We start from the raw sequence: 20692 nt of genomic DNA, 5'->3' as shown, positions 1-20692 counted from the left end.
AAATAACTAAAATTTAGACCAGAGCAGTCTTCTGGCCATGCTGTGTGGATTCATTAACTATAATGTTTTTGTCACAGCATTTAACAATTGCTTACCCTCAAGGGAGTTTTATTCTGCTATTATCCCATTTTACTACATTCTTTGATACTATATGCTGGTTTTCTCTTTTTATTTTTAAAGAAAGCTTGCATGAATAAACTGTTCCCTCATATGCGATTTAACTATGTCCCAAACACGAGCCAGATGAACATATTCACTGCCATGTAGTGGTTAGCATGTTGGACTAGGGTCTGGAAGACCAGGCTTCAAACCCCTACTCAGTCATGAAGCTCACTGTGTGAGCTTGGCCAGTCACAAGATGTATGCCTAACCTACCTCAGAGGGTTGCTGTGAGGCTGAAATAGGGTGGAGGAGAACCATGTATGTCAACATGAACTCTTTGGAGGAAAGGTGGGATATCAATATAACAATTAATATGAGACTGTATTGCTAAAATAAAGAAAAAGAACAGCTTCTTGCTTAGGTCTTGAAAACTCATTGGTTTTTGAAAGTTATTTTTAGTTTAGTGCAGTTATTTTTATACCTACATATTGGCAAGTAAAACATGGACCACTTATAAATGCCATCTCCAACTCCTCGAAAGATTCCATCAACGGTGTCTCCGAAAAAATTTACACATCACTTGGGAAGACAGATGAACTAATATCAGTGTACTGGAAGAAGCAAATATCACCAGTTTTGAAGCATTGATTCTTCAACATCAACTTCATTGGACTAGTCATGTTGTGTGGATGCCTGATGCTTATCTTCCAAAGCACCTACTCTATTCCGAACTTAAAAATGCAAAGGGTAATGCTGGTGGTCAACAAAAGAGGTTTAAAGACTGTCTCAAGGCAAATCTAAAAAAAAATGTAGTATACACACTGACAACTGAGAAACACTGGCCTGCGAGTGCTCCAGTTGGAGAACAGCCTTTACCAAAGGTGTCATGGACTTTGAAGACACTCGAACTCAGGACGCAAGGGAGAAATGTGCTAAGAGGAAGGCACGCTTGGCAAATCCACACCATGATCAACTCCCACCCGGAAACCAATGTCCCCACTGTGGAAGGACGTGTGGATCCAGAATTGGCCTCCACAGTCACTTATGGACTCACTGTTAAAACAGTGTTTATGGAAGACAATCTTACTCGGCTACAAGTGATCGCCGAAAAAGAAGATATAAACAAATAAACAATACTCATATTATAGAGATAATATTTACATATATTATAACCTTTAAGATTCTCTGTGTGATAAAAGGCAAGATTTATGCTTTTCAGAAAAATTGGTGTAATTCTGTTCCAACAGAAAATGGCCCCTCCATGCATCTATTAAAAATAATTTACGAAAGAGGTTCCAAATGTCTTTGAAATTATAGGTTGAGTTCCTTACTGTATTTCTATATTTATCACATTTCCCACCAGTACATCATCATAAGAGATCTCAGAATGGGGTACAATCCATTAGAAAATCAAATTCAAACAATCACAATAAAAACTATTACACAACTAGAGCCGACCAAGTGTTCAAAAATGTATCAAAAATGTTACTAAATAATCTACTGTGATTCCCAATTGATGAAAAACCCCACATCCCCATTTAAAAGAACTTATCCTGCTTTAGAATCAGTTATTTATAATAATCCTCTTTCCCATTATCTGAAGAAGAAGAAAAAGCAATAGTATTAATTTCAGTAACTTCAAATAAACTGTTATAAAAATTAATCTTCATCTAGATAGTTCTGTTCTTCTGAAAAACTTCTTAGGGACATTTTGGATCTGTATCACAACTCTTTTGGTTTCAACTAAGTTCAGCAGCATAATATATTATCAGAGAAGGATTTCAAAAAGTGTCTTCTGTTACCCTGAAATGAGTTTCCTATCTAAAGATTACATTAGGTTTTTCTTTTGATGTATTTGTTTAATCTCCATATGTTAAATGGGGTAAATCCTGCCACATTTAGATTTAAAGTAATTTAACTTTATCCCTGTGTTCCCTCAGTTAAAAATAAATACTAGGGCTGTAGGGGGCGGGAGTTGAAAGAAAATGGGGGGGGGAGGAAAGGGGGAAATATCGGGAAGAGAAACCAAAATCAAGAAGGTTGAATAAGTGTGTGTGTGTGTGTGTGTGTGTGTGTCAAAAAGGTTTACCATTATCCATCCCCTGTGTATATAATTCAATCTGTACTCCATCCTCATCCTCTGTGATAAAGATATAAAATAGCTGATCAGCATTTTTTTTGTAGGGGGCACATAAGCATCCGCTATCAATGCCTCACGTCTTTTTAAAAAAAACCTGGAAGACTTCTGTGTAGCTTTTAATTGGGAGTTGTAAATAAAGGTTGCTTGCATGGATGTGATTAAACAGTTGCCTATTCTGGGTTTTAGTTCACTGCCGTTAATAGTATACTAATATGTCTTATGTGCAAATTGGCTTTGAAGCTTCTTGTAAGCCATTTTGTAGAGGATTTCCTTAAAAATCTCTTAAATATGGTAGAAATACAGCTTCCCAGAAACTCAAAACATTAAACAATTACACAGGTAGAATGCATATAACATTTAATAAACAAATAAAAACACAGCAACTATAAAAGCAGCACGAGCAAGTTAGCTAGACGCCTTCCTGAAATGGGTGGCCTTTGAAGCCAATATCCTAAACAAAACACAGTGCTAAGTAGAGAAAATTCCATTTGAGATTTGCATTTCTTGAGTGATGTGAGGCATGGAAGGGAATTCTACTGTTTTGCCAGCTGGCTGTTTGGATTAAATGACTGTTCCTACAGTCTATTTGCTTCAGTGTTTCTCTCAAAAGTTAGACATAAGAGAACCTAACTTCAGAATGATGGTGTGTTACTTCTTTCTGAGGAAAGGATAGCTGGGTCATGAATGCATAAAGAGCCTCCTTTGTTTCAAGACAGCGAAGAAATTTAATTATCAGCTAAGTCAGCCTCAGAATGTTCTGGTGTAGACTAAATTTTCACGACAATGCAAGCGGCATGATTAACATTACACACAAATAATATATTTTGCTATCAGGCTTAAAATTGCAACTAATAAAGCTGACCTGCTTAGAAAAAAACAGCTTGAAACAATGTATCTGATTATTTGGACATAATGTATTGTATCTGACCAAGTTATGGAGTAGTAGGTGCATTGCAATCAACAGACAAGTTAATAATGACTAACCTAGGTGAATTGATTTCAATGGTTCTGCTTTGAATATGACGTAGTTGGATACAATCCATCTTGCTTTGTAAACACTGAAAACTGACTACCTAAAGGTTAGGTTGTGATCACATGTTATGTTTTGTGCAGTTTTTTGAGATAAAAGAAGCAGGTCTATATGTGAATATGACACATCGTTGTAAACATGTGAATAGCACAGTTACACTCATCAGAAAATTGGTGCTATCTATCAAGTATACGTGGGTGGCGCTGTGGGTTAAACCACAGAGCCTAGGACTTGCCGATCAGAAGGTCGGCAGTTCAAATCCTCGCGACGGGGTGAGCTCCTGTTGCTTGGTCCCTGCTCCTGCCAACCTAGCAGTTCGAAAGCACGTAAAAGTGCAAGTAGATAAATAGGTACCGCTCCAGCGGGAAGGTAAACGGTGTTTCCGTGCACTGCTCTGGTTTGCCAGAAGCGGCTTAGTCATGCTGGCCACATGACCTGGAAGCTGTACGCCAGTTCCCTTGGCCAATAAAGCGAGATGAGTGCTGCAACCCCAGAGTCGGCCAAGACTGGACTTAATGGTCAGGGGTCCCTTTACCTTTATCAAGTATACATCCTATGTCACATGAAACCAAAGGAAAAATGCTGACTGACTGTCAGAGTAGGAGAAAATTGTATGCAGTAGCTGGAAGCCTGAAAGGAAGCACTTTACACTGCAACACTTCTGTTGCAGACCTCCACTCTAATCATCATGTTCCATTAGAATGAATGGAAATTTCTCATGTTAAGATGTGTATGAAATCAGAAACTTGGACCATTCACATATTATGGTAAGAATACAGCCCGACTGTGAAAATAATAGTCTGATTCAGTTGGAATTACTTCTGAGTAGGTGTGTATAAGATTGTACAGTTAGTTGCTTCATAAGTTGGAAATGTAAGTTTAAAAATAGTCTAATTTTCTGAAGGCACTGAAGCATATCTGAATAAGCTCTTATTATTATTTTTGAAACTCCCCAGTTTTCATCTTATCAAGATGTGACAGCAGTATGCCTAATGGTATGTTTTATGCTTCTGCACACCATCGGCAATAACACATTTTATAGTTCAAGATGAACTTTTAGATAATTAGAATTGTTTAAAAAAAGTAGCTTCCAAATTATTATTTTAAATAGCATTAGGAGAAGCATGGCAGCCGCAGAAACGTAAACCTTGCTAAGAAAATGAAAGGCAAATCCTGCTTGAAACAGGAGTGCTCAACCTCATGTAGAGAGAGATCGTGCCTGTGACTGATTTTTTTTTTTAGGAAAGGGAGATAGTTATGTAGCACAAGTACCTTCCACTTTTAGTACTTAAAAACCCATTTCCACCCATATTATTCTGTGTACACACATGGGATCTTCTCGGCTCCTGCTTCAAGTGATGACATGTGCTGAAAGGTGCTCAGTGATCTCTAGGGCATCCCATGAGCCATAAAGGGCAACAACAACAACAAGTTGGACCCCAACTTCTATTGCCAATGAATCCATCAGGTACTCTGGCTCCCCCATGACATATCTAACTAATCTCAAAGTCCTTAAGCATCGGAGGGCCTTTACCCTGGCACGATGTCACACCCTCCCCTCGGCTGTCATTGAAGGTCGATTTGGGAAGATTGCTTACTCAGAGAGACAATGCCCCTGTGATTCTGGACAAACAGAAACAATAGAGCATGTGCTTCTCCAGTGCCTATATTATAGAGACATTTGTATTGGCCTCATTTCCCCACTACTCCATAAGTACCCAGGGTGCACAGGACAATTCTATACGCCCCTGCTGCTTTCAGATACCAACCCTGCTACAACATACAATGTTGTTAGGTTCTGCATAGCAGCATTCAAAATTCGCCGGATGATGACCTGTGCCACAAATGAACACTCATATCAGAGTGCTCTGTAAATTGATAGCCATAGCCTTTTATATACTAACCTTTTATGCTCTTCCGCATCCGTTTAATGCTCCTAACCCTTCTTTTAGATTCTTTTAGCCTCTTTTAGATTCTTATAGTCTTTCATATATACTTTGTTTTAATAATTTTAGCTTTCCAAAACGTTTTGCAGATTTTAAATGATTGTTCCCCACCCTACTTATGCTGGTCTATGACCATAATAAAAGATTTGATTGCATGAGTGAGTGTAGCAGAGTGTTGTACTAAGACCTGTGGGGGTGGGGGGCAAGATTCAAGTTCCATTCAACCATGAAATTCACTGGGTCACCTTGGACTGATCACTTTAGGATTTTATTGATTTATTAGACTGCCCTTCACCATAGGAACTCAGAGTGGTTAAATTAGGATAAAAACAAGTAAATAAGTAAAATAGAACAGCAAAACAATAACTTCCCCCTTCCCAAAGACACATGTAAAAGGCTGTAGAATATTAATCAGTCCAAGGCCTGGTTGAACACTACTTCAAACTCCTTGGATAAAAGTTAGAAGAGAAATGTTAAGAATTAAATAAGGTGGTGGGATTGTAAGGTAATTTAAAAATTTTGGGAAATGATATACAGTGGTGCCCCGCAAGACGAATGCCTCGCAAGATGGAAAACCCGCAAGACGAAAGGGTTTTCCGTTTTCAGAGGCGCTTCGCAAGACGAATTTCCCTATGGGCTTGCTTCGCAAGATGAAAATGACGAAAATTTTTGAGGTTTTTTTTCGCTCCCCAACCCCTTTTTCTAAAGCGCTAAGCTGCTAATAGCCTTTTAGCAGCTAATCTGCTAATCCCTTAAGCCTTTAATAGCCGTTAATAGCCCTTAAACTGCCAATAGCGCTAATAGCGCTAATCCGCTAATGGGCTTGCTTCGCAAGACGGAAAAACCGCAAGACGAAAAGACTCGCGGAACGGATTCTTTTCGTCTTGCGAGGCACCACTGTACAATGAATTGAATAAAATGTTCCATTTAATATTTCTTTAAAAACCTGAAGCATTTTTGTTAGGGATTGTAGGGAAAGACCTGCCAAAAAAGCTGAAAAACATCTTCATGTATGCGACAACGGCCGTGAGAGTTTTAATAGCACAAGGATGGAAGACTGAAGAAACCCCAACTAAAGAATCATGGCAAGAAAAATTGAGGGACTATGCAGAACTGGCAAAACTGGCATACAAGCTACGGGACAAGGATAACTGTGACTTTAAAGATGAATGGGAACCCTTTACAAAGTATTTGAAGATGCAACAAAGCGAACTGGACTCCTTGGCTGGCTTTGAATAAACATTCACAAACTTTTTATTGATAATAATCAGCTAAATAGTTTGAGGATCTATACAACTGTGTAACATGCAGAAAACACCACTTTTAGAGAAATCAAAGACTGGAACTGAGGAAAGTTGGGGGTGGGGGTAGGTTGTGTGGGGGGAGGGAGGGGGGAGGAAAAACGGGGGGAATAAAGATTATATGTTTCTGGATAATATGTTTTGTTTTAATTTTGAATAAAAAAGTTATTAAAAAAAAGAACTAAATAAGGAAAAGTCTTCCATGGGGTCTTCATGATCAATGTGGGGTGATCAAATTGTGGGGGACAGGACCAAAGTGGGGGGCAGGTACATGGGCTATTGCCCAAAAGCAAACTTGGATCCTTGGGTAGGTTAACTAAGGGAAGCTCACAAACAGAAAGTTTCCTGCCCTGTCATCTCCTCAGAAGCCGACACAGCCCTGCCCGTGTTATTCAGGAGGGTCCCTGACCCTGCAGAGAAACTCTTTGGGACACACGTGGCTAACGGGAGGAGGGAAAGGAAGGAGGAGAAACTTTCCTTCTGTGAGCTTTCTTAAGTTAACTTCCTGTCAATGAGCTACCAGCCTAAGTTCAAAGTGCTGGCTCTGCACCTTGGACCCAGGATACCTGAAAGATAATCTCTCCCCTTATACACCCAGTCAATAACTGCACTGTGCAGATGCCAACTTATCATGAGGTCCGTTCCACACACTGTAGGAATCAGGCCTTTTGTGTTGCAGGCGCTGTCTCTGTCATATTTTCAGCACCTAGAGAAGGCCTCCCTCATTCAACAAACCTTCCAAGTTGAAATCGTTCCCATTCTGTATCAGTATTGCAACTGCTTTTCAAACTGTGTTTTTTAAAAACTGACATTTTTATTTTATTCCTTGTTTTTCACTGGGCTTCTGTGGGAGGAAGGGCAGGATATAAATTTAATGAAAAATAAATAAACCTACCAAGCCATTGAGTTTAGTATATTTTATATAATGTTTCTCCAGCCTATGTTGTAAGCTGCTTTGAGCAACTGTAGGGGCATAAACATTTTTGAATGAGTGATTGAACAGCAGAGAAAGTTGAGTAGGCTCCTATAGTTGGTAGAACATGACCCATAATCTCAGGGTCATGGGTTTCAACCCCATGTTAGGCAAAGGTTCCCTGCACTACAGGGGGTTGGACTAGATGACCCTCACGGTCCCTTCCAACAATTCTGTGATTTGATTACATGGGCCACTTTAGCAGCACAATGAGGCATTTTGATGCCCATAGTTTCCTTCTACTGGTAGTGAATGCCAGCAGCATTTAAGTCAAATTGGGGCCACTGAGAAACAAGGAGGTGGTATCAGCATGCTCTGGGGAAACCGTGGGGTTTTCAGAAGTACAAAAATGTCCCTTTTAGAGGCATATGAGTGCAAAATATTCAAACGAAACAGAGCAGTCCAATAAGTAGCCACAGGCTGTAGACTGAGCGTTGGGAAAGAAATGTAACTTGTCACTGAACACGCTGCAACATTTTGCTGCAGGCCTCACCTGTTGTATATACCTGACGAATCATAAAATAAGAATTTTGTTTAAAACCCTGTTTGACCAGAAACCATAGTGGGATGGGGTGGGGGTAGATGTATGTAGCCCCAGGCAAAGATAGCCCTACATACTGCCTTTAAGTGTCTGAAAAACTATCATTTCTGAAATAACACTGTCTAACTTATTCTGTTGGACAGAGCTTTGCTTCAGGCAATTTCTTCAAGGCCTTTCTGGTCTCGTCTGTGTGGCTTTGGGTGCATTTGCACACTCACTGCTCACAGCTGTTTCTGTGTTTCTAACCTGAATTCAGAGCTGTATAGTGGCAAAGCAGCAGTCTTTCAGGAAAGACAGAATACAAAGCCAGCATTGGGTAATTATAGAGTTAAACATTGCCCCAGTTGTTAAGGGTTGGGTATAAGACTCTACCCTGTAGCTTGTTTATGTGATTACTTTCATTTTCTTAGCAGCAGTTAGCAGTGACGGACAAGTCCATTGATTTAAGTAGTTCTCCTCTCACTTAACAGTGCAATCCTATGCACGTCTCTCTGGAAGTAAGCAACATTGCTTTCAGTGGGACTTACTCTCTGGTAAATGAGTATAGTTGAATACAGTCATACCTTGGTTGATGAACGCCTTGCAACTTGAATGTTTTGGCTCCCGAACACACAAACCCAGAAGTGAGTGTTCCAGTTTGCGAACATTCTTTGGAACCTGAATGTCCGACGTGGCTTCCGTGGCTTCCGATTGGATGCAGGAGCTTCCTGCAGCCAATCAGAAGCTGTGCCTTGGTTTCCAAACATTTTGGAAGTCAAACAGACTTCCAGAATGGATTCCATTTGACTCCCGAGGTACCACTGCAATACCAATAAACACCTTTCCACTTCTCTTTGTGCTTTATGAAATTTTGTATTATGCACTAGAACAGTAATTAATAGCCAAAAAGGTATAGTAAGCCAATGTGCTGGTTCAGAAATTGCATCAAATCATGTTTTGGTCTTTCACGTTTTGGCAGAGTTTGAACTGGGGTTTTGGTCCTGGATTGTAGATAACCTACGCTTCCCCAAATCATAATTTACCCAGTTCAGACAAAATTGCAAGCTAAATTGATGTGGAGGAGGAAAGAAGAGTGTGCAAGAGAAGGAAACGTGGTGGTGGTGGGGAGGTGTAGGAAGGTCATCATGGGACTGATTCTTATTGTCCAAAAACATAGTTCTGCCGTTAGGTTTGACCCAAAACACAGCCTGACTAACTGTAGCCCAAGCAATGTTATTTCTAACTCTCCTACAAAGAGCCTTTTTAACAGTTTCAGAATAACGCATGAAAATGAAGCTATATTGCATAGTCAGGCATTAGAAAAAAATGGCAGCCATACAATTCTTTATTATATATATTTCTAAAATGATTAGTTGTATTTATGTCCCATTAATTCTGTCCCATTTAAAACAAACAAACAAACAAACCACCTCTCAGAACAAGGACAGTGGCAGCGCCAATAGTTTCTGCAAGGAAAAGCTCGGTTCCAGTTGGAAACTGCACAGGCTTTAGACTGACATGTAATTTAACCAGAATGGCATCAGGGTGGAATTGATAGATGGAAAGCCGACACATTTCTGTCCAATCACATTTGCAAATGGAGACAGAAATGACAAGCATTATCCTAAGGTGCAATGTTGTTGTTTTAATGCAGCCCCAGGAGAAGGTGCATGAGGAATGTCAGCCCAGACCTGTGAATCTTCAGAGCTGACTCACGGGGCCCATGAGTGACTTCAGTGACATTTACATTCCTGTAATGTGGCTGCTTTATTTTTATTTGCTTTACAGAATGCTGTTTTCATTTCCATTGCTCAGAGCTTTTTTTTTTTTTTATCTACCCAGGACAAACACCATTGCACACACAAAGCTTACAGCAAAGAGAAAGAATGCTAATGTCAAATTCAAACTCTACCATTATTATTATTTAATGCACAGACAAGGCCAAGCTGGCTGACCAAGCGACCATCTGCAGCAATATTTTTAGCAGTGGGTGGGTGTCAGGGCTTGTCAGGATCAGACGCAAATGGCACCACTCAAAGCAATCCAGTGTGTGGGTTCCAAGGCTACTTCTTGTAGGGGAGGGAATGGGTCAATCAGTAGGCATACCCATATTCCTGCTTTATTTTTGGGGAAGTAGCCTGTTGACATTGGTAGGCAAAGGCACATTGGCAGAAGCAATGGACAAGCGTGCAGATGACTGGCTGTAGGTTGCAGATAGCTAACAGGTGGGTGGATGGCTCTGCTACCATTCCTGATCTGCCACCCGAGTCCAGGGGCTCACCTGGGCTCATAGTAGAGCTGGGATTGTTGGTTTCCCCAGTCACTTGATTCCTCCAGGGCTGATTGGCTGCAGCTTTCCTTACTGCTGCCAGCAGGGGATGATGGAGCTGCAAGTCTCAGGTCATATAGTTTCTTTGTGACTAGGAAAATTAAGTAGGTGGGCTGGGCTTCTGCTTTGAGTCTGCTGTGGCTGGCAGACTGCCATCTAGTCTAAAAAGTGGGCCTTTTCCACAGCTGCATCAGCCCTCTGCAACACGTTCCCCTGTGCAATCCAATAAGCATCAACTGTGACATGTTTTAGATGCCTATTAAAAATACATTTGTTAATTTGGGCATTTCCTGACTGTTGATTTTTCTATTGAATTATTGTGTGTTTTGCTTCAGTGTACTGATTCTGGATTTTTATTGGGATATTGACAGAATGTACCATACTTTGTTCTATCTTAATTTTGTGATCTTTGCTTTCTACATTTCTGAGAGTCACATGACAGTGGTCAGTGGGGCCAGAGGCAAATGTGAGCAGAACAACCTTTGCACAGTAGGCGAGTTTATACACACAGCCCTCTATGTCCTCCATCCAAACAAGATGCTCTATCAGAGTTGAAGTACACATGGTGGGCAGGAAACTTACTTGGGGTGCAAGGTAGGGCCAGTGAGTGATGTATGACCAGGGGAGACCTCTAAGGGCCAGAAGAGAGGCCATATGCAGTTCCTGGGACCTGAGAGACCCTGGACTAGGAACTGGTTCAATAATCAAATAACATTGCCAGGGATCATGTGATCTAGTCACATGAGGCAACCGAAGTTTCACCAGGTATACTGGCTTCATAGCTTTGTTGCATTGTCACCATTTTCCCCACTGCCTCATTGCACAACTTCCTAGCTTCATTTTTGCATCCAGTTGTATTTTTTCTGCAGGCATACACTGATTTAAAAGTCATCCCCTCTCTACTGGGAATTGCCATGTTGAAACTCATAATTCTAAGCATCCTTGTCAAACTATAATCCCCAGGATGTTGGGTGGGGTTCTTTTCTGTTGTTTTTTGTTTTGTTTTGTTTTGTTTTGTGAAGGGCAGGAAGAAGCCAGTTGCACTGGTATAAAACTAAAACGAAGCTGTGCACACATTATCGACTCAAAATGCAGCTACGTTGTTCTTTTTCTCAACTTGGGTCGAAGCTGGTTTGTGGGGAGAAATGCATCAAATGCAATATTTTATGAGAAACAACAGGATAAATGCATGGGTTGCGACTAACATATTGTACACGTGGCTTCGCAAACCAGTGGATGCAGGACTGTATGCACAGCCTAAGCCTGTAGTTTAGATATGCCCTTAGACATTTTCAAAGAGCCTTAAAAGGATGCAGCAGATGTCCTTTCAATTAGGAATGTGTGTAATTAGCACCTTTAGGGAGCATGCCAATCAGGCAGATTCTCAAAAGTTTTCATTAACTCATGACTAACTACTTGCATTCAATTAAGAAGGCACCGCTCAGTGGAAAAAAGTTTCACTTTGAAGTCTCCTGCAGTTTGCTTCCTTTCAGCCTTGGTTAACTGAGCAAAGGCTGCGCACAGCATGTTCACCGGGAGCCCCAGAGACACTGCAGAGGAGCCTCATTTGCATCAACAAAAAAGGGAATAAGGGCATTGCTGAAATACAGCAGCTAATTCATTCTGAATCCGGACAGCAGCTTCATTTGTAGGCACTTCCAAGTCCCAGGGCGTTCTGTGGCTTTGACTAAAGGTCTCATTGGAGATGCTCTTTGAAGGGAAAATGCATGCCACCTTGTTAGCTTAAGCAACACCACGAGGCATTGGGTCAGATTTCCACAGCAGAGATTGTGCAGAACCGTAGCTTAAACGTGTGTGGATATTGCAAGCAAAAACTCTGTGCATTATTATTATCCAGTTGATTTAAATGAGGATAAGTAGCAGTTAATAGCTGCTAAAGGTAGTTCGATTCTGTTAATTTTACCCTTTTCTCCTTGACGGCTAGTCTGTCATTGAGGTATAAAGTTGATATTATTGATGCTGGATACTGGCAAGTGTCTTGTTGGTATGTTTCATCCTCAAGTAAACTTTTCATAGGTTTCAAATAAATTGTAGCTGTTGGAATATCGATGGCACATGACAGCATATTATTTTCATCTATATTTTTGGTTCCATTTCACTTAAATTGTCTTGTGTGAACTGCTTTGAGCACTATGTATTTGTGCACAGTGTAGTATATAAATGAACCAGATGGCTTTGAACTCTGATCATTTGCCTCGCTTGGTAATGTTTCTTTTATTTTAATGCCTCATTGCGGTTTTATTAATTTTACTATTCCACAGGAGTAAAGGTAAAAGCTTTGTCATTCCACAGTCTTCTATTGTTCTGTTCTGAGCTTTTGCTCTGAAACACTCACCTTCTGATCAGCACTGGTGATTTCCCACAATATCTACAAGGATAAGTTTCAGCCAATTCCATGTAGTCTCCTGCCAACAATGTAAGGGTTGGGGCTGGAGGAATGGAAGAAGCAGGACACCGTCACAAGGTGCCAAGCTGCGCAACAAGGAGAGATCAAACCTTTGGTCCAGAGTGTGAGTTGAATACTCACTTTATACTGTAAAGTAAAGGACCCCTGACAGTTAAGTCCAGTTGCAGACGACTCTGGGGTTGCAGCGCTCATCTTGCTTTACAGGCTGAGGGAGCCGGCGTTTGTCCGCAGAAAGTTTTTCCAGGTCATGTGGCCAGCATGACTAAGCCACTTCTGGAGCAACGGAGCACCGAAACCAGAGAAGCACAGGGAAAAGCCATTAACCTTCCTGCCAAAGCAGTACCTATTTATCTACTTGCACTTTGACGTGCTTTTGAACTGCTAGGTGGACAGGAGCCGGGACCGAGCAATGGGAGCTCACCCCGTTGCAGGGATTCAAACCACCAACCTTCTGATCGGCAAGCCCTAGGCTCTGCGGTTTAGGCACGCCACCCACGTCCCTTCTTTATACTGTAGAAGCAACTTAATGGTGTTTTGAAACTTAGTTTGTAATGGCTTTCCCAGACTCCTTTAATAGAACCAGCACCCCATCCATGATTGAATATCTGGATTTTGTGATTTCATGCCTTGGTGCTATGTAATTTCTACTTTCATTTTAATGAAAAGAGCACAATGGATGAATTCATGTAACCAGAGCAAAAGGAAACTACCGGTAAGAAGAGGAGCATGAAAATCAGGCGTTAGTCTCTCTGTGCATTTCTAGAAGGCTCTTCACTCGTGCTGGTGACAGAAGAAAAAAGCTATTTGTAGGCGCTGTTGTGACTCAACGAAGTCCAAAGACAGAAAATAGTTTCTTCTTTTTTCTTTGAGCAGAAGGCTGCTTGAAAAAAGGACTGCCTGCTTGTGATGTGCAAATGAATTTTGCTTTTGCCTCTGGTGAATGGGGTTTGCAAGTTTTTGGAAATTTGTTTCAAAACATGCAGAGGCAAATGTGGAGTCTACAGAGAGAGAAGATGTGGTACTTCTCTCAAGCCACCTGTAATTCTCCAAAACTAATATTTATAAACAAATGTATGATGATATTATTTCTTTGGTTGGTAAAGTATTTTTGTGTCCTCAGGTAAATAAAAACATTTTTCTAGTGCTCATGATCTTTCTTTAACCAGCAATACTGAGCCTGTGCGTGTCTGAATGGACACTACAACTGAACTAAGGACTTTCCTAGTTGTCTGCCTCTGTCCCCGTTTCAGACTTTAGCGGAAAGGAAGGTGGCCTGCAGCATAATGGAGAAAGCTGCCTGATTTGAATGGTAATATACTGCTGCACTCAAATAGCTTGTCATGTGGTGACAACTGCCACACGGAAGACTTGTTTTCCCTTTCCTTCCTCTCTGGGTCTTTTGGCTCCCAAGAGGTAATGAAAGAAAGTTGGACTCAAAGGAGAATACGTTTTTCTCCTCAACAACTAAAGTGAGATTGAAGGTCCGCATTTTGGGTTTTGTGGTTTCCCCGCTGGAATTCGCCACATGGGATTTCTCTCCTCACATGACAGAGCAGGAGTGTAGCCTTCCTGATCAGATTTAGCTTTGACAGTTTGAGACTCCCTCTTCGCTTTCAAGGACTCTCTGGAGTTGATACGCCCTTGGCCCATCTTAGTTCACAGCTGCGGCAGTTTTCTTCAGGCTTTTGGCCCTGACTTGTCAAAGGCTCCTCTCTACATTTTAGCTCCCACCCTCTTATCCAGGCTCACTGTTTTTAGCTTCTATATAGGAGTTTTATCGTCATCTGCTTAATAAAGGTTTGGGGAGTTAAACTGTGCCAAACACTGAACCCTTGGATTTAGCTTATATTAAATATACCTATATAGATAACAAAATAAGTTGATACATCGGTGCTGCCACACTCTGAAACTGATTCTTCCCCCTCCAAAACTGGCTGAACCCCACTTATCCAGATAGAGGAATCACCCACACACAGCTTGTTGGGAAATAAGCTTCAAGTTATTGGCTTTCATCCTGTCCTTTACCACTGTCAGGCACCTGTCTAGCACACCAACCACAACATCTGAATACAGATGAAAAGCAGAAACAGAGTAGGGTGGGATACCACACATTTATGGCACCATGCAGATATCAAACAGCACTCAGCATAGCACTGAAAATCTGATTATGTTAGTTCTATGAGGCCTCTAAATGGGTACATCACATAACTCACCCTCCCCACTCATGCCAAGCTTCCCTCTACACATAATACCTTAAAGGTAAAGGTAAAGGTACACCTGACCATTAGGTCCAGTCATGGATGACTCTGGGGTTGTGTGCTCATCTTGCTCTATAGGCCAAGGGAGCCGGCGTTTGTCTGCAGACAGCTTCTGGATCATGCAGCCAGCATGATTAATCTGCTTCTGGTGAACTAGAGCAGCACACAGAAATGCTGTTTACCTTCCCGCCGAAGTAGAACCTATTTATCTACTTGCACTTTGACGTGCTTTCAAACTGCTAGGTGGGCAGGAGCTGGGACCGAGCAATGGGAGCTCACCCCATCGCAGGGATTCGAACCACCGGCCTTCTGGTCGGCAAGCCCTAGGCTCTGTGGTTTAGACCCACAATCCATTACTTGCCCAGTTCTTTCCTGCTTTCCACACCTGATCTAATTAAGCCCTTCTCAGGAGAAGTTAGTTTGCAACAGTTTAATAAAAGATACCCAGCCCTCCACAGTAACCACCAAAACGACCATCCTCCCCCAATGAAAGGCCTAATTTCTCTGCAAACCTCAGTAGAGTAGCTTGCCTAACACTTCCTGTTGAGTCAAAGCTTCCCTGAAACGCACATATCAGGGCATTCCACATAAGCTCACCAGAATTAATTTACATGTTTTGGATGGTACTCAGCAGACTTCTCACTTGTAGCAGCGTTTCCTTCCAGAGCTCACCTGGGTCTCTTCTTTCCATCATTTCCCCATCTTTTGAATGTTGCCTGTCCTTCACCAAGACCCACAGACCCACATACGGTAGTTTTTATATTGCTCACTATCATTTTGAACACCTCTACAAAGCACTTAGAAACCACAATCCAGGGTTTGTTTGTCCCCAGAGAATTGCCACTTACAATAGCAACAGTATCTGAGTGAGAAAGGAATTAATTTAAAAAAAACAACAACCACATAAAACCTTTTAACTAATTTTCCCCCAGTTTTTATTTTCTTTTTGACACAGTTTTATACCCTTCTGGGATGTGGATAAGAATCCATTTATTTATTGCAATATTTCTTTTAAAAAAGTAAATCATTATCATTGAATGTGTCTGTGCATATATATCTGTTTGTTTATGTGTGTGTATACATACCATAACATGCATTTTATACCCTTTTAAAGTTGTTGTCATTCTTGACACTCTTTTGTATTCCTGTATCATTTTGTGCATATTCTCTAGTATGTGGGGTTTTTTTAGTGCCAATAACGTCAGAAAACTATGAATAGCCACTACACACAAATAGCTTCCCATGTGGGACAACCCCCAGACCTTTCTCTTTTCAAGCAGCAACCATGCTGCAAAGTAATGGTGTGACGTGCTTTTTAAGCCACTGGACTCCCTGCGTTTATTATGCAGATAGTGGTGATTTTGGTTCAATCCAACACTTTAGTCAATTCCAACCATGGTCTTTTCTCTCCCCAGTTTACATCCCAAACAAGAATCTTATTTTCCAATCAATGCACGCACCCAGACATCACATAATGGTCACCCTGCTGGGATGACCCCCTCCCCCAGTAAGCAACTCTTGTTAGCTACAAGCAATTTGGAATTTCAGCAATCCTTATCACATCTGTATTGTTGGCTGTATTTGTTCACAAATGAATGAGCATGGTGGTTAAGAAGCAAGCATGGCAGGATTTCACGCTGGCTACTGCTGTTGTATATTATATTTGTCCATAATTCACACAATTTCTGGGAGGCAGTAAAACAGCCTTTCACCAAGTATGTATTTTTCATGTGCACTCTCCAAAAACAGTAATTTATAAGCAAATGTTCGTTTCTTTTACAGCCCTCCTATGGTATTCCGGTGTCATAATTTATCCCAAGGCTTTCTAAGTCAGCCCCAACACAGTAAAAGATCATTAGAAGACACAACAAAACTTTTGTTCTGGCAAAACCAGTAAGAAGATTTCCTGCAGTACACATGCTGGCTAAATTAATTCTAGAACTAACACATTAGGGGTATTTTATGTCCACTGCTCATAAAATCTGCCAACATTTGAAGCCAAGAGGAACAGAATCTGAATGAGGTGACAGCCACAACTTACATTAGAATTGGTTTACCAGCTATTATACCAATTTTATGAACGACATGCATAGCTGCATGTAGTTCATTTTCAAGTCTTTAACAAACTTGAAAATGACTCTAGTCTTTTTCAATCACAGGGATGGCAACAAGTGAGCATAAGGAGTTCATAGACCATCCCCAAGCCAGCGGTGGACCCAGACTCTTGGCTCTCATTTTGTAAAAAGGAAGTCAGCAAGAAATCTAGACATAGAGGCATCTAGAAAGCAAAACGTGGAGGCAAGCTTCTAAGAATCTGCTGTTGCTAAGGTCACTTAATCAATCACTGTTGCTAAGAAACCAGAGGAAGAAATACTGGGATTCAGGATGGGGGGGGGGGGGGCTCCCAGAACAGAAGAAATCAGGACTATGAACTGTCACAGTTAAAGCAAGAGGGGGCTGGCTTTCTGGCTTTCTGCATGCTTATTTTTCTTTACATCATCTGTATTTGTGGTTGAATATTTGTATATTGCTTTTTCTTCCAGGAATTGCGTACATTATCGTCCCCTCCCACTTTATATCTTTGCAACAGCCCTGTGATATAAGCTGGACTAAGTTAATATATGTACATAGGCAGCAGTCCTTGCCAGTAGGGGGGGTGGATGCAGGGGCCCCAATCCTCACACAATGTACCATTGCCATATTTTGTCCCTCTACCCCTCCCTCTTGCACATTCTCTGTCTGTCTCTCATGCACATACGTTCCATTCCATTTCATTCACTTCAATGGAACAGGGCACCTGTGATGTATATGGCATAAGCATGGAGGGAATGGAATGTTCAAATGGGAATGATTCCTCCAGCCAGAATATTAGATTGGCAGAAACACAAAACAAAAGCCTCTGAAATGCTGCCTGTACTCTGGAATGTCTTCCCTAAAGAGGCTTGGTTAAATTCTGCCCTCCAGGATTTTGGGACCTTTCTTTATAAATCAACTTTTTAAGCTTCTCTTAGATAACTCATTTACTGCTGTAATATTTTGTTTTTCAATGTTGACTCTGCTTGTGCTCGTCTATAAGACGTTTGTGTTTTAGCAGTATTTTAACTGTGTTTTAAACATTTTGTTGGGCCTGACTTGGACCCTGGGAAAGTTCCTGCTTTACACTCACCCATACCCATTTTCCTCTTCAAAAGCCTTGGCAGGTTATGCCCTTGGATATTTTGTTTTAAGAGCTCTGCCCTTTGTTTGTTCTTGCTTTATACCCACTCACAGTGCAATCCTCAGCATATTTACTTCATTGCGGCTTACTGCCTAATAAGTGTATTTAGGATTGCAGCCTTAATATGTCAGTGCAACTGGAGCTCAAGTCAATTCAGGTTTTCCTCCAGAACCTGTGGAGCATCCTTTTGTGCCTGGGTGTGACAGCCAGCTAAGCGCTCCTGAGAGAAAACACAACCTCTTCCTGTTTGGGTCCTATGGGCCTTAGGAGGGATTAAAATGGGCAAATACTGGTAAGCCAATTTTCTTTAACTGAAACTGTATGTACGTATGTACATATGTAATTATGTACGTAGAATACAGCAAATGCTCCTAAAGAGCTAAATGCATAAGTAATTTGTTTAAAAGATTAACAAGGCAACAGTCCCCGTGACTATTTACAGAGAGTAAAATAAAAAACATTTTTTACTTGCAAACTTTGTAGTCAATCCAAGTGGTTTGCAGAGGTGCTGGACACTTCAGAGATGCTCCTTTGCAAATATTTTCAGTCCCAAAGTGGGGGAACAACCGCAGCAAGTGGCTGTATGGAGGGGCTAGACCTGCAAGTATAATCCAAGGATAACAAATTATAACATATACAATGCCAGATATACAAAAAGGGGGGTCCCCACCCCCTTGCTAATTAATCACATGTAAATTTAGGCATGCATTTACATAAAATAAAATGACCTTATGCAGAGTGATAAGAGCCCAGAAATATTATCAAGTTCATGATAATAATCCATTGAGGGACTCCCCCTTTACAGTGCCAAACCAACTCATTCATGGGGGATATATTAGCAAGATCCATCTAAGTCAGAACAAGAATACAGGAACCACACAAATTAGGAGCCAAGCTTTAGAAGTGCTCTTGCATACAATCATATTTCAAAAACTGTCAAGGAGACGCTCTTTTCAATAGGAAAAAAAAAAAGGACACAGCATAAAAAGGAGTGCCTAGTTCCAGAACAAAATACTATTGGACCATCTCTGGAGACGAAAAGTTCTAGTTGCTATTTGGAAGGAAGATGCTAACATCTGGACCATTATTCAGAGTGAGGCAAGCAGCTTAGATTAAGTACCTAATAATAAAAGAAACCACAAATGTGTCTAGGGGAAAAGCAGCTGTCTTGGAATCTCTGGCAGCCCCAACCTTGCACATGTTTTATAGTGCTGAGAGGAGACTACAAAATCCTACCATTTATGTAAAGGCTTAACGTTTCCTTGTTGAGACTCCTTCTGCCACTATAGCCCAATTTCTCTTTGGGATTTGGGACACAGGCCTCATTTTTGCACTTTGAATCCTCAAATACAATTCTGTCAGCATAATTCTTCAGTCTCCTGCAGTCTTGAAGATTTGTCTGGTACAGAAGTTCATCTCTAGTTCGCCATGGTGACCTCAGGGAACATATTCAATATTTCATTGTTAACTTCATTTTAGACTGGAAGCTTGGAAACTCAATTCGACAGCAGTGAGCTGAACCAGTTTCAGGCAGAACTATATACGGTATTCAGACCTTGCAGGTAACCTTGAGCTGTCTGTTGCTTCCTGAGAAAGTGAAGGAGTCCAACATGCTTCGAAGCTGTTATACTTTGTTAGCCTCAGAATCAGCTCAAATGCGAAAGCAATGATCTGTATGCAGTTTTCCATAGCAAACCCTTGCCATATATTATAGAAGACATGTATTCTCAGCTTTGAGGGCAGCAAGAGTGTTTTTAGATATCACAAAAGCGGTTTGAAAGCAGTTATGGATCTTGCACGGAACAGGAAACACTGTTCAGATCTACGGATTCAAAAATTCTCCCACTGAGTCAGAATGAAACACCACTAGCATAACAATCTGTCTCCAGCGCAGTTAATGAAGTTGTGGCCAGTTTCAACCTATTTCTGTCTCCTGGTCTGTTATTTGGTTTTGCATCCTTGCCTAGCCCTTGCCTGGGGCCACTAGGACAACTGCCTTTCAACCATCAATCACCCAGCAATTTGCCTGTAAACCTGCAAATTGCAAATATGATGCTGAAAGTATCTTACCCTTCTCCTTCTAGTATTACAAAGTGTATTTCAAACTGCAGCCCTGAATATTTTCTACAAAGGATATCCTGTCTGCAGAGGTAGACTTTGGTCTTTGAAATTTCTGTGGCACCCTTTGCGAGGCCAAAATTTGGCACCCCCTGCCTCTCGTCTTCCATTCTGCTCAATTTACCACAAGTAGTTGCAGTGCTCTGCGGCATCCCCTAGGCTCGGCACCCAATGCAGCAGAACCAGTCACACAGCCCTAAATCCACCTCTGCTGTTTGCCTTGTCTGTTCCCAAACACCAAGCTGAGGTCTTGTTCCCCAGCTCACCACAGTCAGCAGTATGAGAACATGGCAAATTTTACAGCACTGATAAAATATACAAATTTAGAAG

The 20692-nt window shown here is 41.2% G+C and overlaps 1 protein-coding gene across 1 annotated transcript in view; it reads right to left on the bottom strand.

The window, feature by feature from the left end:
• The window catches only part of ST6GALNAC3 (ST6 N-acetylgalactosaminide alpha-2,6-sialyltransferase 3), a 643023-nt gene extending 622620 nt beyond the window's left edge, over nt 1–20403 (bottom strand). The window contains exons 1-2 of the mRNA XM_083448456.1: nt 19481–20403; nt 18713–18842 (exon numbers count right to left, since the gene is read on the bottom strand). The gene's annotated coding sequence lies outside the window, so the exon portion shown is untranslated. The remainder of the gene's footprint in view (nt 1–18712; nt 18843–19480) is intronic.
• Between the last annotated feature and the right edge of the window lie 289 nt (nt 20404–20692).

Source organism: Podarcis tiliguerta (assembly GCF_965153285.1).
Source record: "Podarcis tiliguerta genome assembly, chromosome: 6".
NCBI classification, from domain to species: domain Eukaryota; kingdom Metazoa; phylum Chordata; class Lepidosauria; order Squamata; family Lacertidae; genus Podarcis; species Podarcis tiliguerta.
Note: the sequence above shows the minus strand (reverse complement) of the source record. Positions and strands in the feature narration are given on the sequence as shown.